This window comes from Schistocerca nitens, chromosome 2 (genome assembly GCF_023898315.1).
Source record: "Schistocerca nitens isolate TAMUIC-IGC-003100 chromosome 2, iqSchNite1.1, whole genome shotgun sequence".
Lineage (NCBI taxonomy): Eukaryota > Metazoa > Arthropoda > Insecta > Orthoptera > Acrididae > Schistocerca > Schistocerca nitens.
This window is the reverse complement of record NC_064615.1, coordinates 90,323,360-90,345,270: the sequence shown is the minus strand read 5'-3', so window position 1 is coordinate 90,345,270 and position 21,911 is coordinate 90,323,360.

Here is a 21,911-nt window from a genome sequence, read left to right as displayed (position 1 = left end):
TTAGGTTAGTTAGGTTTAACTAGTTCTAAGTTCTAGGGGACTAATGACCTCAGCAGTTGAGTCCCATAGTGCTCAGAGCCATTTTTTTTAATTGGTCCCTAAGTTTACGGACTACTTAATCTAGCTTAAACTAACTTACACTAAGGACAACACACACACCCCTGTCCGAGGGAGGACTCTAACCTTCGACGGGAGGAGCCGCGCGGACCATGACAAGGCGCCCGAGACCGCTCGGCTACTTGCGCCTGGCGACCCCATGGAGACGGAGCCTTCGCCTTTTCTCGTCCTACCGATGGAGCTGGAGCCGCCCACACCGCAGCAGTCGCTGCCTTCTTCATCTGGTTCATGGCAGCAGGGGTGGATGCGTACCCTTCAGGTCGTTTTCCAGGGGGACGTTTCCGAGAGATTGCAGGCCGGATGGCGGGGTACAGCCGGAAGCTGGACGTTCCCTGCAGCCACAACATCCGGCCCGACGTTGCGCCCACACTCCTCCATCCTCCGCCGTGGTCGCACTCTCTACACGACGACGGTCCGTCGCTGTGGGGGGGGGGGGGGGGGGAATGTTCTGGCATAACCACAAGCGCCGGAACGAAGACGAAGAACGCAAGACCAGAGATGGCGTTGAAACGACGTCGCCCAATGGTGCGCTGATTAGGACCGCGCCACGACTGGAGCGAAGTAAACATAAGCGCAGCTCCTGCCAACCTCGGGTGGACATTAGTGGACATGATTCGCAGAGTATTAGCACGGCCTAGCAGAGAGTGCTACGAGAACAGTTAGTAGTGACGTGTGTCAAACTTGCAGGAATATTGAGCATAGCAAGGACTCGGATGTACGTCGCATTTCACCCGTCGCTTGCGACACCTTTGTATATTAAAATTAAGCATTTTCAATCTGCTTTGTAGAAATAAAACTACTAATGTTATTTGCTTGAATTGTTGTATAGCATTCTGAGAACGCAGCATCCCTTAGGCACCCTGTACGAGGTGAGTGGGCAAGACCCAACACGCTTACGCGGTAAGTGCCTCTTGATCTACTGTTGCAAAACTGCATTTTGAATTGTGGCTTGTGGATTTGTGAGGCAAAATTAAAAATCAAACAGAACTGAAACGGCACTTAGTCTTTGCCAGTATATCTTGGCACCCGTTATTACGACAACAGTGATTTTTTTATCTAAATAAGTTATCCTTTATCCCAACAGAGTTCTCTCACATCACAAAAGTTTGGAGGTACGTGAATTGGTCTAGTAGTTCCTAATATGGTCCAACTTAATCAGCGGGTTGCAACACAGCTCCAGGATTAAACAGAACCAATGGGATAAAACACAGCTAGTAATTATTTCATAATGCCTTCAGTCTCGTTCCTTTTTCTGTCTAGGTAGTATGGATTTTAGTAATTCCCATTACTCCCATTTGAGTGTACAGGTGTTTGAGTGCCGGTGGCAGCGTTTCTGGCTAATGACGCGACCTACGAATGAAGAAGTAGTGGGTAACACACGTGCTCATATAGTGATACATATGGACATGTGATAAATGTGGACATGTGATACCGATGCAGTATAACGTATTTTTAGCTTTACTTTTAATACGGTCAACGTCGTGATCAGACGAGATAACAGAGTAAGAACATGGCACACATTTAGCGACACTAGACTCTTCGTTGCCTATCAGACGAATTTCGTATAAGGACCTCTTGTTGGGACAGAAAGTAATAGTAAGCCCTTAAGTACATATTCGTTGCAGAAGATGAATATTTCAGTGACAGAGCAGAGGAAAATTGACTTTATCTTGTCATTTCTGTGGGAGGAGTGCTACTAAAAGACCAACAGCTCTGGCTGGGACGACCCAATGCAGGAGATTGTGAGAAGAGAGGCTAGTGGGTTTCATGGTGGAGCAAGAGTTCACTTCTAGACGGACAATGTTATACAGGAGATGAGTCGTGTGGTCGTCTAAATGAAGAATGAAGCTCTTCTTCCGTACTCCACTGAGGTTACTGTCGTCTCAGTAAACCGTCTTGCAATGTGCAGGTAATCTCTCCATTCGTGGCAAATCCCTGGAGCAATTATTCCTCTGATCTCGCCCGTGCTCGGTAGAATTTTTTTTCTTCTCATTGTAGCTTATATACTTTTGAAGTCATTTACAGTATGTGCAGTTTTTGCCGGAATTCCTGTATTCAACAATTATTTTGCGTGTGCAGCCCAAACAGTAGATCTTTGCTGTCTTCATCCACCTTGCAGCTCTGTGCATGGTCACCATATTGCTGTCAAACCCCTGCAGCAGGATCGAACCGATGTACTCCTGTGCCAAAGATGCCACTGGATGCTGTATGTAGGGATGTGAATTCACCATTCCCCTCTCCCGAGCCGGCCGCTGTGGCCGAGCGGTTCTAGGCGCTTCAGTCCGGAACCGCGCTGCTGCTACGATCGCAGGTTCGAATCCTGCCTCGGGCATGGATGTATGTGATGTCCTTACGTTTAAGTAGTTGTAAGTTTAGGGGACTGATGACATCATATGTTAAGTCACATAGTGCTTAGAGCCATTTGAACCTCTCCTGTCCGTTGTCAGTTTTTGTGACCCTGGAAAACGACCTGAAGGGTACGCATCCACCCCTGCTGACATGAACCAGATGAAGAAGGCAGCGACTGCTGCGGTTTGGGCGGCTCCAGCTCCATCGGTAGGACGAGAAAAGGCGAAGGCTCCGTCTCCATGGGGTCGCCGGGCGCAAGTAGCCGAGCGGTCTCGGGCGCCTTGTCATGGTCCGCGCGGCTCCTCCCGTCGAAGGTTAGAGTCCTCCCTCGGACAGGGGTGTGTGTGTTGTCCTTAGTGTAAGTTAGTTTAAGCTAGATTAAGTAGTCCGTAAACTTAGGGACCAATTAAAAAAAATGGCTCTGAGCACTATGGGACTCAACTGCTGAGGTCATTAGTCCCCTAGAACTTAGAACTAGTTAAACCTAACTAACCTAAGGACATCACAAACATCCATGCCCGAGGCAGGATTCGAACCCGCGACCGTAGCGGTCTTGCGGTTCCAGACTGCAGCGCCTTTAACCGCACGGCCACTTCGGCCGGCTAGGGACCAATTAGCTCTGCAGTTTGGTCCCATAAGACCTTACGATAACTTTCCAAATAATTCCATGGGGGTCGTCCCGCTATGTCGTTATGACACCCTCTGACGGCTGCTGTGGCCGCGCTGTCTTCAGGACCCGTGAATCTGGTGGAAGAGACACTGAAAGATCACGCTGTATGTGATGTCGTCAGTCATACGACCACACCGCCGCCTGAGAGATCGATCCGCCGGATGCGACTCTCTCGATAAACGGAACAGAAGAACGGCTGTGTTAGCCAAAGAGTACACAGCCAGTCGCAGTACCTAACGCACGCCGCGTGGCGCCACTAGGCCACTTCATGTGCAGCAGGAAAGTAGTGCACTTGTGCCAGTCTACAGTTCGTAGCCACACTCAGTGGTCAATCTCGCCGATGTTAGTCATCGTCTGCAGCTCAGTCACTGCTGCCATCAAGTCTTTGTAGCTCCGTTCCAAGTTTGTCTTCAAATTCACCTTACTCGGCATTCAAGATTACAAGAGATTAATTCGTCACTGCAAGATTTGTCTCTTGTAAATCATGTCATTCTACAGACGCTTAGTCTAGTCGCGTCTTCTATAATATCATGGACTGACTTCCATGGTTCTAGATTGAGCTATAGAGAGCAAAAACTGTAAAGGAAGACAGGGGTTGGAATACATCAAGCAGATAATAGTGGACGTAGGTTGCAATTAGTACTCTCATATGAAGAGGTTGGAACAGAAGAGAAATTCTTGGGGGGCCGCATGAAACCAGTCAGAAGACTGATGATTCAAAAACAAAAAAAGGACCCTACATTTAATATTAAGTTACAATTATTACTTGTAAGAAGATGTTGGTCCTGGCTATTCCAAGGAATTCGATAGCAGAAAGGGGCGTTCAATAAGTAATGCAACCCTTTTTTCTAACAGCACCGAGCGAGGTGGCGCAGTGGTTAGCACACTGGACTCGCATTCGGGAGGACGACGGTTCAATCCCGTCTCCAGCCGATTTAGGTTTTCCGTGATTTCCCTAAATCGTTTCAGGCAAATGCCGGGATGGTTCCTTTGAAAGGGCACGGCCGATTTCCTTCCCCATCCTTCCGTAACCCGAGCTTGCGTTCCGTCTCTAATGACCTCGTTGTCGACGGGACGTTAAACAACACTAACCTAACCTAACCTCTAACAGCAGGTTGGTTTTATTCAGGATTCAAATACACCATATTATTCCGCACTCTTTTGGCTGCAAAACCCTAATTTCCCAAATAATAACCGTTCAATAAGACGCCCTTAGGCCACCTTATTATGAGGGCCTATATGCCCGCATTGTACCACTCTACTGGTCGACCTTGGAGCTTGTGACGATGTTCCACAAAAAATTGTCACTAAAAGCGTCATAACGCTCTAGCTATTCCGCACAGTTGGTCCTTCGTTGGTCCTTACGGTCTTCTGCCAGGCGGCGAGAAACCCAACGCACACACAAGCCTTTGACTATCCTAATTATTGGATGAGTATGCGAGCACTGCCAGCAGAGCCGTCCAGTTGTCCAACGAGAGGTTTCATTGTGATCAGTTGATCATCTCGAATGAGAGTGTTAAAAGAATGGCTCTGAGCACTATGGGACTTAACTGCTCTGGTCATCAGTCCCCTAGAACTTAGAACTACTTAAACCTAACTAACCTAAGGACATCACACACATCCATGCCCAAGGCAGGATTCGAACCTGCAACCGTAGCGGTCGCGCGGTTCCAGACTGTAGCGCCCAGAACCGCTCGGCCACTCCGGCCGGCTCAGAGTGTTCGTGAGGTCCTACATGGAGCCGCAGCTGTGTGCAGTTGGCCTGCACGCGTAACGTCGGACAGGTTTGTGTTACTTTATTGCGTTGATGACAGATGACTCGCCCAACGACTCACCGTGCTTTTTTCCACTACAGGTTTCCGTAGACATTATGTAAGCGCCTATGAATACCTAAGAATCTGTAGTTTCTCACCAGAAGGAACTCAATGACTGCTCTCTGCATGGAATGCAGACGTCATTTTGAAGGCTACGTATATCGCCGCCACCTTCCGTAGGAACTTCATGAATCGTAGGGGCTGAAGCGGGAATTTTCCACGATGTCCTACAACAAATACCACGTTTTTTCAACTGAGACTCACCGAGAAAAAAATTTGTTGCACTAGTTATTGAAGGCCTGTGGTATTATTTTTCTGCCATAATTGAGAACGTTTTGCAATGGATAGTTCCTGCAGTACTCTGTCCATAACAATTCCGCCAAACCCCAGTGCCGCCAGTACCCAGTGGTAGGCACAGACAATCTCATGCACTTTGTATGTCATTCAACTGATCTTAAATTCTACAGTGTCCTGCTGGGAAATTGTATTATTACCGTTTATTGTTGTGCTGACCCTGCAGCAATAACATCACCGGACCAGGAAGAGGAAACGGCAGGGTACGTCAGAAGACGGGAAACGGTTACGCAGTGCCTTCGCTCCACGGCCTCTCCACCTCCTGCTCACGCCTCTTCGGCGCCTGCCGACAAGCCGTACGTCATCGTGGAAGAGGTCTCATCGGACTAGCGAGTTACAGGAAGAAGACCGCGTCGCGTGCCCGGGCCACTCAGCGCTCCACGCCGTTCCGTAATGCCCCTGGGGCGGCGCCGCTTCCGCCAATGCAGCCGGCGGCCGCGCACGCAACGCCGGGCGGCTCCCGCGCGCTCGGGGGATTCCCCTCACCGGGTGACGTCACGGCCACGAGGAAATGTCACGGCGGTGAACCGCACAAGCTTTTTCTTCGCCGTGGACGGCTAGCTGGATACATACAAATAAAATAAGTGCACAAACAGAGCCGGCCGGAGTGGCCGAGCGGTTCTAGGCACTTCAGTCTGGAACCGCGCGACAGCTACGGTCGCAGGTTCGACTCCTGCCTAGGGCATGGATGTGTGTGATGTCCTTAGGTTAGTTAGGTTTAAGTAGTTCTAAGTTATAGGGGACTGATGACCTCAGAAGTTAAGTCCCATAGAGCTCAGAGCCATTTGAACCATCTGAACCAACAAACAAAATATTAGACATCGGAGGACGGTAGATTGTGTAGAACTGGTACCAACATGTCTGAAGCTCATCACCTCCGATGTATCATGGAACTGAAGAGGTGTGTATGCGTGTCTATGATATTGAATCATTGCAATAACATAGAAATGTCACAGAATGGCAGAAATTTATGAAAGTGTCCACGAGTACACCTTCAATAAAGTTAACCGATTTGTTGGTATATCAACGCAGACTGTCCAAAATGTCTACGAAGCACCGAATACCTTTTGCAGCTGAGTGATACCCTATAGGAAAGAGATAAATCTACTCAGTTCAGTTCCTAAATTCATAAAAAAAGATAGGAAATAAAATAAAAACACATTCTATCTCTTGCAGGGCAGTATTGTTTTAGACCTGGTAGATAATACAAAGGTGCAGTATTAACCTATAGGCATGTTGTAGAGAAGTCCACTCAATAAAACAGACTAGCTAATCTTTATTTTATTGACTTATGGAAGGCTTTTGATAAATTCAGTTAACAGATGTGGTATACCTGTTCTACAATCGAAGAATTACTTGCAACAAAATAAAAACGATTGAAGACATTTGTTCCAATAACTGCATCCAGGCGAAAATTGTTTCTACATTAACTACTTTTACACAAGTTAATGGTGGTGTTAGATATCGTGACTCTCTGAGACCGATGGATTAATTCATAAATAAAGCAAGGACTAGTAGTTTTTGTAGAAAGGAAAATAATTTGTTACGTTGACGATGCAGCTGTGCTAGCTAACTGTCAAAATACCTTGCAGAAATTTTTACATATGCTTAAGGCGGCGGCCAAAAACCCTAGATATGCTCATATCAACACAAAAATCGAAATCCATGACCATGTCTATGGAACAAATTACATGCAAACTGGAAGTAGATGTAGAAGTTCTTCACAGGTAATGACATTTAAATACATTCGTACTGAATTCTCCAGCAGTGATAATGTTGAAGTGGAGCTTAGAGAACAATTTAAAAAAGCAAGGAAAGTGCCCGTCCACATGTTACCAAGTTGGTTTCGAATATGCTGCAGAAGTTTCGCTGGTAAGCCCTCACACATCCTCCAAACAGTCCAGATCTCCTCCGAAGCGATTTATGTGTATTTGGAGCCCTGAAGAAAACATTGTGGCCGTGCATTTGCTCCGGACGATGAGCTGTACGTTTGGGAGCTGTCATGGTTCCATAGGCCACAGCAGACTTCTTTCGAGGAAGGCATTAAACTTCTTGTCTCACAGTGTCAGTGTTGGTGGTTACTTTTAAGACAACTAAACAGTTTGTTTGCTTTTCTCCATGAATCTTGTTTTTTTTTTCTGCCACAAATAAAAATGAAAATGGGTAGCTGAAGTTAGGAACTGTGGGAATCAATGAAGTGTGGTGGCAGTAAAAACTAGACTTACGGTCACGCCAGTACACGTTTATCAATACATAATGAAACAGTAGTGCGCCTAATAATGGATAAGACAATAGGAACGCGGGCTACCTACTATCAACAGCACAGTGAACGCGTTGTCAGAGCCAAGACAAATATGAAACCAACACCAGCCACAGTAGTAGATGTTTATATGCCAACTAGCTCTGCAGATGATGAAGAGAATGAAAGAATGTATGATATGATAAGGGAAACTATTCAGATAGGCATTTCCAAGTGCAGATGTAGACCTCTATGTATTGGTTATAAACTGCTGAGTAAAACCAAAGAAGTTACAAAAAGGTAGGAAATTATTGTAATAGAACCTGAATAAACTGAAGGAACCAGACGTGGTTGAGACTTTCTGAGGGAGCGTTATGCAACGTCGCACTAAAACATGGCAAAGGAGTACAATAGAGGATGAATGGGTAGCTTTGATAGATGAAATAGCGAAGCATTAGAGGGTCACATAGATAAAAGGAAAACGTGTAGTAGCAATCCCTGGATGACACCCGAATAATTGAATTTAATTAAAGAACGGAGAAAACGTAAAAATGCAGCAAATGGAACAGGCGAAATGGAACACAAACGTCTAAAAAGTGAGATTGTAGAAGTATGCGTGACCAGGGGAAAGACAGATGTCACCTGTAGGAAAACTACAGACACCTTCGGAGTAAAGAGAAATAGCTGCATGAATATCAAGAGCAGCACAGATGACAAGTCAGCACTACATAAAGAAGCGAAGGCTAAAATTTGGAAGGAACCAATGTTCAAAATGTTCAAATCTGTGTGAAATTTTATGGGACTTAACTGCTAAGGTCATCAGTCCCTAAGCTTACAAACTACTTAACCTAAATTATCCTAAGGGCAAACACACACACCCATGCCCGAGGGAGGACTCGAGCCTCCGCCGGGACCGGCCGCACAGTCCGTGAGTGCAGCGCCTTGGACCGCACGGCTAATCCCGCGCTTGGAAGCAACGTAAGAGGGTCTATACAAGGGGAAAAATCTTAAGGGCAATATTATAGAAAGAAGATGTGAAGGAGTAGGCGATGAAATGAGAGACATGATACTGTGTGAACAATTTGACAGTGGACTGAAAGACGTAAGTGGGTATAAGGACCCTGAAGTAGACATTTCCTTAGAATTACTGAGATAACCAAATTATTCTACCTGGTGAGCAAGATATATGGTACAAGGCAAATACACTCAGACTTGAGGAAGAATGTAACAATTTCAATTCAAAGGCAGAAAAGTGGTGACAGGTATGAATACTGCCGAACCATCAGTTTAACATGTCATGGTTACAAAATACTGCCATGAGTTATTTACAGGAAATTGGGAAAACCAACAGAAGCCATACTTGGGACACATGGGTTTGGGTTCTAGAGAAATGTAGGAACACGTGAAGAATACTGACCCTACGACTTACCATTGAAAAATGGTTGAAGAAAGGCAAACAAACATTTATGGTATCTGTAATTCTAGAGAAAGCTTTTAAGTTATGAAGGAAGTAAGCAGCGAAAGCTTATTTACAGCTTGTACAGAAACCAGACTCTAGTTATACAAGAGTCGAAGGACATGGAAGGGTAGCCGTATTTGTGAACAGTGTGAGACAGGGCTGTACCCTATCCCCGATGTCATTCAATCTGTGCTTTGAGCAAGCTGTAAAGGAAACCAAGAAGAAACTTGGAAGGGGAATTAAAGATCAGGTAGGCTAAATAAGAACTTTAAGCTTTGCCGTTGATTATATGATTCCGTCAGAGGCGGCGAAGGACCTGGAATAACAGTTGTACAAAATGGATAGTGTCGTTGAAAGGTTTTACAAGATCATCATCAACAAGGGTGGCGGAAGGTAGTTGGATTAAATCAGGCTGTACAGAGGCCGTTAGGAAAATATGAGGCGCGTTTAAAAAGTATCGAGCCGGTCGCTGTTGGACGAAAACCACTGAAGGGATCGTATAATGACGTACCTGCGGAAGGAGGGCAACAAAACGGAGTTTCGAAAACGTTGATGTACCGCTGTGCTGTGAGTGCGCCGCGGATGACAACCAATGGGGTCCTACTACGAAAAGAAATAGTACTGAAGACGGTCATTCCTGGCTGTCGCCGGCCTGGGTGGCCGAGAGGTTCTAGGCGTTTCAGTCTGGAACCGCGCGACCGCTACGGTTGCGGGTTCGAATCCTGCCTCGGGCATGGATGTGTATGATGTCCTTAGGTTAGTTAGGTTTAAGTAGTTCTAAGTTCTAGGGGACTGATGACCTCAAGAGTTAAGTCCAATAGTGCTCAGAGCCATTTTTTGAACCTGGCTGTCAGGCCATACGGCGGGCGACATTCTGGATGGTATCCACAGTTGTCCGGGGCACCTCCCGACATAGCTTCATTGCTCATCGCGGCTCAGTTCGAAGCGGGACAGTGAAGACGATTCCTCTCCAGCCACTGTTATTCCAGGCCGAATGTGCTCACACCACTGCCAATGGGCTTGTGTGTGTAAAGAGATCAGTGGTAGTTGGCGCAAGCTCACGCCATTTCTGTGAACCGCTTACTAATGATCCTGGTAGTCGTTGAAGAAGCAGTTGCTCATGGACTAATGATAACGATGAATCCATGGGTCGCAGTGCCTCTCTCACGTTTACTCGATCCTCACGTTCTGTCACCTATTTAGGTCGACCACTTCAAATGGTTCAAATGGCTCTAAGCACTATGGGACTTAACATCCGAGGTCATCAGTCCACTATAACTTAGAACTACGTATACCTAACTAACCTAAGGACATCCATACCCGAGGCAGGATTCGAACCTGCGACCGTAGCAGCCGCGTGGGTCAGGACGGAAGCGCCTGGAACCGCTCGGCCACAGCGTCGACCGCTTCCTTCATCTACATCTACATCTACATTTATACTCCGCAAGCCACCCAACGGTGTGTGGCGGAGGGCACATTACCTCCCTTTTCTGTTCCAGTCGCGTATGGTTCGCGGGAAGAAGGACTGTCTGAAAGCCTCCGTGCGCGCTCTAATCTCTCTAATTTTACATTCGTGATCTTCTCGGGAGGTATAAGTAGGGGGAAGAAATATATTCGATACCTCATCCAGAAACGCACCCTCTCGAAACCTGAGGAGCAAGCTACATCGCGATGCAGAGCGCCTCTCTTGCAGAGTCTGCCACTTGATTTTGCTAATCATCTCCGTAACGCTATCACGGTTACCAAATAACCCTGTGACGAAACGCGCCGCTCTTCTTTGGATCTTCTCTATCTCCTCCGTCAACCCGATCTGGTACGGATCCCACACTGATGAGCAATACTCAAGTATAGGTCGAACGAGTGTTTTGTAAGCCACCTCCTTTGTTTATGGACTACATTTTCTAAGGAATCTCCCAATGAATCTCAACCTGGCACCCACCTTACCAAAAATTAATTTTTTTTATCATTCCACTTCAAATCGTTCCGTACGCATACTCCCAGATATTTTACAGAAGTAACTGCTACCTGTGTTTGTTCCGCTATCATATAATCATACAATAAAGGATCCTTCTTTCTACGTATTCGCAATACATTACATTTGTCTATGTTAAGGGTCCGTTGTCACTCCCTGCACCAAGTGCCTATCCGCTGCAGATTTTCCTGCATTTCGCTACAGTTTTCTAATGCTGCAACTTCTCTGTATACTACAGCATCATCCGCGAAAAGCCGCATGGAACTTCCGACTCTATCTACTAGTTCATTTATATATATTGTGAAAAGCAATGGTCCCATAACACTCCCCTGTGGCACGCCAGAGGTTACTATAACGTCTGTAGACGTCTCTCCATTGATAACAACATGCTGTGTTCTGTTTGCTAAAAACTCTTCAATCCAGCCACACAGCTGGTCTGATATTCCGTAGGCTCTTACTTTATCAGGCGACAGTGCGGAACTGTATCGAACGCCTTCCGGAAGTCAAGGAAAATAGCATCTACCTGGGAGCCTGTATCGAATATTTTCTGGGTCTCATGAACAAATAAAGCGAGTTGGGTCTCACACGATCGCTGTTTCCGGAATCCATGTTGATTCCTACAGAGTAGATTCTGGGTTTCCAAAAACGAAATCATACGCGAGCAAAAAACATGTTCTACAATTCTACAACAGATCGACGTCAGAGATATAGGTCTATAGTTTTGCGCATCTGCTCGACGACCCTTCTTGAACACTGGGACTACCCGTGCTCTTTTTCAATCATTTGGAATTTCCGTTCCTCTAGAGACTTGCGGAACACGGCTGTTAAAAGGGGGGCAAGTTCTTTCGCGTACTCTGTGTAGAATCGAATTGGTATCCCGTCAGGTCCAGTGGACTTTCCTCTGTTGAGTGATTCCAGTTGCTTTTCTATTCCTTGGACACTTATTTCGATGTCAGCCATTTTTTCGTTCTTGCGAGGATTTAGAGAAGGAACTGCAGTGCTGTCTTCCTCTGTGAAACAGCTTTGGAAAAAGGTGTTTAGTATTTCAGCTTTACGCGTGTCATCCTCTGTTTCAATGCCATCATCATCCCGGAGTGTCTGGATATGCTGTTTTGAGCCACTTACTGATTTAACGTAAGAACAGAACTTCCTAGGATTTTCTGTCAAGTCGGTACATAGAATTTTACTTTCGAATTCACTGAACGCTTCACGCATAACCCTCCTTACGCTAACTTAGACATCGTTTAGCTTCTGTTTGTCTGAGATGTTTTGGCTGCGTTTAAACTTGCAGTGAAGCTCTCTTTCCTTTCGCAGTAGTTTCCTAACTTTGTTGTTGAACCACGGTGGGTTTTTCCCGTCCCTCGCAGTTTTAATCGGCATGTAACTGTCTATAACGCATTTTACGATTGCCTTGAACTTTTTCCATAAACTCTCAACATTGTCAGTGTCGGAACAGAAATTTTCGTTTTGATCTGTTAGGTAGTCTTCTATTACTCTTACTAAACAGATAAACCTTCCTCCCTTTTTTTTATATTCCTATGAACTTCCGTATTTAGGGATGCTGCAACGGCCTTATGATCACTTATTCCCTGTTCTGCACTCTCAGAATCGAAAAGTTCGGGTCTGTTTGTTATCAGTAGGTCCAAGATGTTATCTCCACGAGTCGGTTCTCTGTTTAATTGCTCGAGGTAATTTTCGGATAGTGCACTCAGTATAATGTCACTCGATGCTCTGCCCTACCACCCGTTCTAAACATCTGAGTGTCCCAGTCTATATCTGGTAAATTGAAATCTCCACCTAAGACTATAACATGCTGAGAAAATTTATGTGAAATGTATTCCAAATTTCTCTCAGTTGTTCTTCCACTAATGCTGCTGATTCGGGAGGTCGGTAAAAGGAGCCAATTATTAACCTAGCTCGGTTGTTGAATGAAACCTCCACCCATAATAATTCACAGGAACTATCCACTTCAACTTCACTACAGGATATAGTACTACTAACAGCGACAAGCACGCCACCACCGGTTGCATGCAATCTATCCTTTCTAAACACCGTCTGTGCCTTTGTAAAAATTTCGGCAGAATTTATCTCTGGCTGAAGCCAGCTTTCTGTACCTATAACGATTTCAGCTTCGGTGCTTTCTATCAGCGCTTGAAGTTCTGGTACTTTACCAATGCAGCTTTGACAGTTTACAATTACAATACCGATTGCTGCTTGGTTCCCGCATGTCCTGACTTTGCCCCGCACCCTTTGAGGCTGTTGCCCTTTCTGTACTTGCCCGAGGCCATCTAACCTAAAAAACCGCCCAGCCCACGCCACACAACCCCTGCTACCCGTGTAGCCGCTTGCTGCGTGTAGTGGACACCTGACCTATCCAGCGGAACCAGAAACCCCACCACCCAATGGCGCAAGTCGAGGAATCTGCAACCCACACGGTCGCAGAACCGTCTCAGCCTCTGATTCAGACCCTCCACTTGGCTCTGTACCAAAGGTCCGCAGTCAGTCCTGTCGACGATGCTGCAGATGGTGAGCTCTGCTTTCATCCCGCTAGCGAGACTGGCGTCTTCACCAAATCAGATAGCCGCCGGAAGCCAGAGAGGATTTCCTCCGATCCATAGCGACACACATCATTGGTGCCGACATGAGCGACTACCTGCAGATGGGTGCACCCTGTACTCTTCATGGCATCCGGAAGGACCCTTTCCACATTTGGAATTACTCCCCCCGGTATGCACACGGAGTGCACATTGGTTATCTTCCCCTCTCTTGCTGCCATATCCCTAAGGGGCCCCATTACGCGGCTGACGTTGGAGCTCCAAACTACCAGTAAGCCCGCCCTCTGCGACCGCCCGGATATTGCAGACTGAGGGGCAACCTCTGGAACAGGACAAGCAACCATGTCCGGCCGAAGATCAGTGTCAGCCTGAGACAGAGCCTGAAACCGGTTCGTCAGACAAACTGGAGAGGCCTTCCGTTCAGCCCTCCAGAATGTTTTTCGCCCCCTGCCACACCTCGAGACGACCTCCCACTCTACCACAGGTGAGTGGTCAGCCTCAATGTTGGCAGTATCCCGGGCAGCCACAGTCGTTGTCCGATCGGGGGATGCGTGGGACGAGCTGGCTGTCCCCGACAAACCCCCATCCGGACCCCCACAGTGATGACCGAAGCCAACACTGCCTGAAGCTGCGAGCGAAGGGATGCCAACTCAGCCTGCATCCGAACACAGCAGTTGCATTCCCTAACCATGATAAAATCTGTTGCGCAAAGAACATCTGAACTATCAGCGTTGTGTTCAGCCATGGTTCATCCATTCCTCCAAACATTGTCGAATAGTCGCCTAAAGACATCGCTCCTATTCAGATGTCAAGCGATTCACCGATTACTCTAACAAGCTTCTTTGCGCCCAAATACACGTCTTCCCTCAAATGCGAATGTCTAGGCATATTTTTAACGCGCCTGTCCAACTGAGTACACGGAATGAAATTAGCAAAGACGTGTCCCAAGTTTACTATGGTTGCCAGCTGGGCGGTGAAATTGGGCTGCAGTGTCACACATTCATTCATCGGCCGCTGGAGAATAGAGTTTTGCATTTGCCGTTGTTATCTGCATAAACATCCACTTGTTACCAGTTTGCGTAACTTCTTAGTGGTGGGTGATTTTATTTACCTACTGATTTCTTATTTGTCTTAGAGTGTAGTTTAGGTATTTTTAGACACACACACACACACATAACATCACGTCTCCATAACCATATCGTAATGCGGATAAGAGACACAAAAGGTTTCAACAGAGAAAGCATCATGGGAAATTCTAACAAACTAAAAAACAAAATCATCACCAAGACTCACATTATCGTAACGCACGCTCCAGATAATCCAGAAAAATAAAAGAATTCGTGTAACCAAAAAATGATTCGAATTAGCTACCTGAGTTTACGTGACTCGCAATACTGTCAGTTAAACGTCGATTCTTTATTGTTAATTTGCTTAGGGCACACCCAAAACTACGTCCATGTTCGTGACACTACTATAGTAATATTTGCGGGATTAAGTTTTCAGTTTAGCAACAAATCTTGCGGGCATACCTTGGAGTGTCGAATTATCTATTAGGTATTTCCGATAGTCTGGGCTCTTGGAACTGATAGTACTACCGTAACTCTTTGTTCTTTGAATGTCATGCTCTCGGAGCTGTATTTTATGTGTTAGTGTGATCATTTCTTACAACTAGTTCCAATTAAGATTCAAAATGGTTCAAATGGCTCTGAGCACTATGCGACTTAACTTCTGAGGTCATCAGTCGCCTAGAACTTAGAACTAATTAAACCCAACTAATCTAAGGACATCACACACATCCATGCCCGAGGCAGGATTCGAACCTGCGACCGGAACGGTCGCTCGGTTCCAGACTGTAGCGCCTAGAACCGCACGGCAATTCCGGCCTGCTCGAATAAAGAAATTAATTGTGTTCCAGGCAGGTCGCTACACAATGTGTAACATTTATTTTGCAACTGGAATTCTGTGAGCAGTTTTTCTCTCTTCTACGTAGAATCGTTTAATCTGTGCCCAGTATTAATTGTAGGGGAACAGTTATTTGCTGACGAGATCTGAAATAATTTCGAGCTGCGAACGGCAGACATAAAATATATTTGTCAAGGGAGTGGATATTTTGTGGGTGATACGCAGTTTCGGTGCTGGCGATACTGTCGTCAGCATCGGTTTGCCCCGCTGCCGCTGCACCGCCTGTCCGTGTTTGCTCCAGAGCCTCCCGTTGTCGTTGTGCGGCATCCGCTCTGTCGGCGCTTTTGGCGCCGGTCGTTGCTGCGCGGCGCAGTAATTGCAGTCTGACTGTCGACGTGCTGTTACTGAAGCCGTCACAACTCCTGTAACTGGCGCGATAATACCGGGAATCGCATTCGCTGTTTGAAGGGACTGTTAGATGTACGTCCGCAGAAGCGACTCCAACGCTTCCCAGCGGTATGTGTTCATTGACTATCGCGCTGAGCTTTGTAATCACTTGAAACTTTGATTATGCCCACTTTGTTTCCGAGGCCGTGGTTGTGTTCCACTTGAAAGTTAAAATGCAGGCTCAACCACTCAAACTCATAATGCAACAGTACGAATTATTTAATACGCGTTTCGGAACGACATATCTCCGTTATGAGAATTATCTTTTCACGAGTATTTGCAATGCATGGAAAGTCAATTCTTGAAAAAACGAAAAAAAACCAGAAAAAATCCTCAACAACAGCGTCATCACTGCATAAAGGTAAATCACGTCAGAATAAAAGTTAGTAAAAATTCCCTCTGTCACTTACCTTGTACCCATGTCGATGCCGTTTATGAATCTATATTTTTCGTCGCCACAGGATTTCATGGAATTTACTTAATTACTGGAACAATTTTTAACAATATTTTCACCTCGATATTCAGCAAATAAATTCTCAAACAGCAACCACTCTGGATTTGAGTGTCCTCTTCTTAGAACGATGTCTACCAGCAGCTATACTTCAGCCCAAAGAGAGAACAATTCGTATCTCACTGTTGGCTAGGAGTCCCGAGGGGTTGTTAAGCTGCCTAATCTAAAAAGTAGTTTCCTTATTTCATACAGAATAGCCCATTCCTACACCACCTTACTGTGTATGGCGGAGGGTACTTTGTGGTCCACTGTCCCTTTTTCCTCGTTACAGTCGTCAACAGTCCGCCAAGGCTGGCCGCGGTAGCCGAGCGGTTCTAGCCGCCCAGTCCGGAACCGCGCGACTGCTGCGGTCGCAGGTTAGAATCCTGCCTCGGGTATGGATGTGTGTGATGTCCTTAGGTTAGTTAGTTTTAAGTAGTTCCAAGTTCTAGGGGACTGATGACCATAGCTGTTAAGTAACATAGTGATCAGAGCCATTTTTAGTCCGCCAAGAGAGCAATTATTATAGGTAAGCCCCCGTGTGGGCCCGAAGCTGATTTTGCCTTAATGATACACTCCTGGAAATGGAAAAAAGAACACATTGACACCGGTGTGTCAGACCCACCATACTTGCTCCGGACACTGCGAGAGGGCTGTACAAGCAATGATCACACGCACGGCACAGCGGACACACCAGGAACCGCGGTGTTGGCCGTCGAATGGCGCTAGCTGCGCAGCATTTGTGCACCGCCGCCGTCAGTGTCAGCCAGTTTGCCGTGGCATACGGAGCTCCATCGCAGTCTTTAACACTGGTAGCATGCCGCGACAGCGTGGACGTGAACCGTATGTGCAGTTGACGGACTTTGAGCGAGGGCGTATAGTGGGCATGCGGGAGGCCGGGTGGACGTACCGCCGAATTGCTCAACACGTGGGGCGTGAGGTCTCCACAGTACATCGATGTTGTCGCCAGAGGTCGGCGGAAGGTGCACGTGCCCGTCGACCTGGGACCGGACCGCAGCGACGCACGGATGCACGCCAAGACCGTAGGATCCTACGCAGTGCCGTAGGGGACCGCACCGCCACTTCCCAGCAAATTAGGGACACTGTTGCTCCTGGGGTATCGGCGAGGACCATTCGCATCCGTCTCCATGAAGCTGGGCTACGGTCCCGCACACCGTTAGGCCGTCTTCCGCTCACGCCCCAACATCGTGCAGCCCGCCTCCAGTGGTGTCGCGACAGGCGTGAATGGAGGGACGAATGGAGACGTGTCGTCTTCAGCGATGAGAGTCGCTTCTGCCTTGGTGCCAATTATGGTCGTATGCGTGTTTGGCGCCGTGCAGGTGAGCGCCACAATCAGGACTGCATACGACCGAGGCACACAGGGCCAACACCCGGCATCATGGTGTGGGGAGCGATCTCCTACACTGGCCGTACACCACTGGTGATCGTCGAGGGGACACTCAATAGTGCACGGTACATCCAAACCATCATCGAACCCATCGTTCTACCATTCCTAGACCGGCAAGGGAACTTGCTGTTCCAACAGGACAATGCACGTCCGCATGTATCCCGTGCCACCCAACGTGCTCTAGAAGGTGTAAGTCAACTACCCTGGCCAGCAAGATCTCCGGATCTGTCCCCCATTGAGCATGTTTGGGACTGGATGAAGCGTCGTCTCACGCGGTCTGCACATCCAGCACGAACGCTGGTCCAACTGAGGCGCCAGGTGGAAATGGCATGGCAAGCCGTTCCACAGGACTACATCCAGCATCTCTACGATCGTCTCCATGGGAGAATAGCAGCCTGCATTGCTGCGAAAGGTGGATATACACTGTACTAGTGCCGACATTGTGCATGCTCTGTTGCCTGTGTCTATGTGCCTGTGGTTCTTTCAGTGTGATCATGTGATGTATCTGACCCCAGGAATGTGTCAATAAAGTTTCCCCTTCCTGGGACAATGAATTCACGGTGTTCTTATTTCAATTTCCAGGAGTGTATTTTCGCGGGAATACATAAGCAGAAGCAATATATCGGTTGATTCTTCTAGGAACGTACGATCTAGGCATTTTGACAGTAGAACACACCGTCACTACACGTCTGTCTAGCACAGTCTGCGACAAGGGTTGCATGAATTTCTCCTTGACGCTTTCTCACTAAGTTAATGAACCTGTGACGAAATGTGCCGCACTTCTTTGGATTCACTCTGTTTACTCTATGAGTCGTGTGTGGTACGGAAGCCAGACTGACGAGAACTATTAAGTACTAATCGAACGAGTGTTTTGTACGGCCCTTCCTTCGTGGATGAACTACAGTACCTGGGTAGTCTTACACTGCTCAGTCAAGCACTTTTCCTTACTTTGTTTTAAATGGTCGTTCCACATCGGTCAGTGCACACAGTTACAAATATTTAGTGGAAATGATTGCTTCCAGTGATTCTTTGGCAAACCTATAATTATAAAATAAGCAGACTTTCCACCTGTTTATGCGCACTACGTTATAGTTACTTACGTTGACGGCCTACTGACAATTCCAGCACCAAGCTCAAATTCTCTGCAGGTTTTCCAGCTTTTCGCTACAATTTTCCAACGTTGCGACTTCTCTGTATACAAAAGCATCATTCGCGAATTGCCTCATGGAATTTCCGACATTATTCACTGAGTGAAAAGTAAAAGTCCTACGACACCCCCTTTCCTTACGTCTGAAGCTACGATGATGAGGGTGAAAATTGACGCCTCCTCCTCTCAAATAACGCCAATTCATGCTTAACGTCACCATCTGATGGACGGAACACCGCAAAATGTTTATGACATTACAAATTCGCTAACCATCCATACATTTTATAAAAATTGTTCCAAGTATTTATGTAACTATGCATGTATGTTACACTTCTTCTCCTAAACCAGTACACCAATTTCAACAAAACTTGGTACACTTATCACTTACTGTCATCATCTCTGTCGAGGTGAGAACGACCTTCCTATCGAAGGTGTGAGAACGAGGGCGTAAAAGCATCGTAGGCCATGACGAGTGAATACCCATACTTTATTTATCCCGTATTTGAGAATGAGAGCACTTAGCGACTCGTAAAAAATCTTTTTACATAATTTCGAACCTCGACGAAACATTTTCTCGATGACACCCACCACAAAATGATGAAAGGAAAATAGTTATCACTTGCTGTATTTTCGCTGTTGGTGCAGTAGAGCTAGCGCATCAGACATGTCGTTATAATTTATTACTTCTTTACTACTAACTCTATTCGCAACACAATTTGCAGACAGTATGCGAAGTGCCGGGGTGGAGAAGAGTTTGTACCTCTTTAATCCAGACGAATTCTGGATGAGAACGGGATATGCACTCAACCCCCTCCTTACATACCACCTAATTGATTATGTGCGCAACGGTAGCGGAATAAAATGATGTTGGACCCCGCTAGTTGGCAAAATAAGGAGTACACACTCACCATAATTTAATAAAAATCGTAATCTGCTCAGAAAAAAAGGGAACTTTATCATAATAAACAACATTAGATGGGATTCTGTACATATCTACGAAATGATATGCGGATTAAATATTACAATGAGATTTATTATACATCACAACATAAATATACATGATTATCGACACAAACAGTGGGTTAAACGACAGGGTATACTGAAATATTATGAGAATAAGAGTTGGCTCGAGATCAAGGGGCTCCTACTCTCTGTGATGAAAACGATAGACGATAATGAGTGAAGGCCCAAATGAATCAAATTTTAATATCCCGACTATATAGCAGTATCGCTGTTAGTAGTGAGAGCAAGGTGGACTTGTAACAAAGCGAGCGCACGTGCTGCTGAGGGATTCAGTACAAAATTGATAAGGTTCAAAATGGTTCAAATGGCTCTGAGCACTATGGGACTCAACTTCTGAAGTCATTAGTCCCCTAGAACTTAGAACTAGTTAAACCTAACTAACCTAAGGACATCACACACATCCATGTCCGAGGCAGGATTCGAACCTGCGACCGGAGCGGTCTCGCGGTTCCAGACTGCAGCGCCTAGAACCGCACGACCACTTCGGTCGGCAATTGATAAGGACCCACAACGCCAGAGCCGGAAAATACTGTACCAGTACTGAAATCTGCAGCACGTCGTCGGTAGGCAGCGTCCTGATGATGTAGGCGCCGACTTCTGCCATGCAGCAACTCTGTGTCAACCCATGGCCGCGAAGGCTGCCCGAGAATTCTAAGTTTTTCCGAGAACGAGCGAACAAGTCGCAAGACCATCTGACTCTGAGGTAGATCAGACCCCGAATCCCCCTCTGTGATGTGATGCAAGCATTGCTCAACTCCCTACTCTCCTCGAAAACTGCGAATCAGCATTCAGTTCTGATTCAAAAATTCCCCCACACTGTCTCAGAACATCAATCGCGCCAATAGCGACCGTTCCCTCCGATTTCGGGCAGGGCTTTATTAAGTCAACTAGCCTCAGTTTAAGTTGACCAATCATGCCTCTGCTATTCAGCTGAGGGCACTGAAATTGCCGTTTGACCGGTTACGAGAACAACCTGCCTAGACCACTGGCCATCCGGTACCAGACAGTCGCATCCAGCAGGGCACAGTCTACAAGTATTCTCAGAATCAAGAGGACAATGCAGTCAGTCGGTGCCAGGAATCTTCGTTCCGGACGCGCCGGAATGGTAATCATATTAACTGTGGTGCCACTCAGATGTGTCGCAGGTCGTTTCACCCTGCATACAATAGGCAAAACTCGACCGACGTCAGTCGTTCCGCCAGGCGCTTAAGCCTATTGTAAAAACCCCTCAGAATTCAGGTAAGTGCAGCTCACAACCAGAAACGCAGTGTGCCACGTCCCACGATGCTCGCCTCGTCCAGGCCATCCACGAAAGTAAAACAACATGTTTAAGAATCAAGTGAAAAGTATTTTTTGAGCTCTCAGTACAAATACTCTCATTACAATAACCTTATTCGGTCTGTTACTACCGTGCAATGACATGTAGCTACAAAAAATACTATTGTATGACATGTAGTTCAGGAGATATGACGTCGTAAACATAGAGGTGTGTGAAAAACTGCCACATCATGCATGACGTTTTAATTTATTACTTATTTATAGCTAAACCTACTTGCAACTCATATCGTAGTCAGTGAACCCAACTACGACTGGATATAACTGCCAAATCGAATCATTATACGACGCGTAGCTCAGGAGATACGACGTCACAGACATTGACCTGCGTGAAAAAGAAATTCCGGGTGAAATATACGCCAAATACGTGTGAAATATTTTAAATATATGTGAAACACATTTGACATGTGCGTACACGGGGGAAGGAATGGGTAAAAATCGCATCGTGAACTCCTGGAACGATTTCAACCAAATTTGGTACACATATTAGTTACGATATAGAAACAAATACTGTAGGGGTAACGACAAGCAGCCGCTTATAGAGGTGGGAGTAATAATGTGAAGAGAGAAGGGAGAGGAGGACAGAGGGAAGGAGGAGATGGGCAGAAATAGGTCAGAGAGAATGGGGAG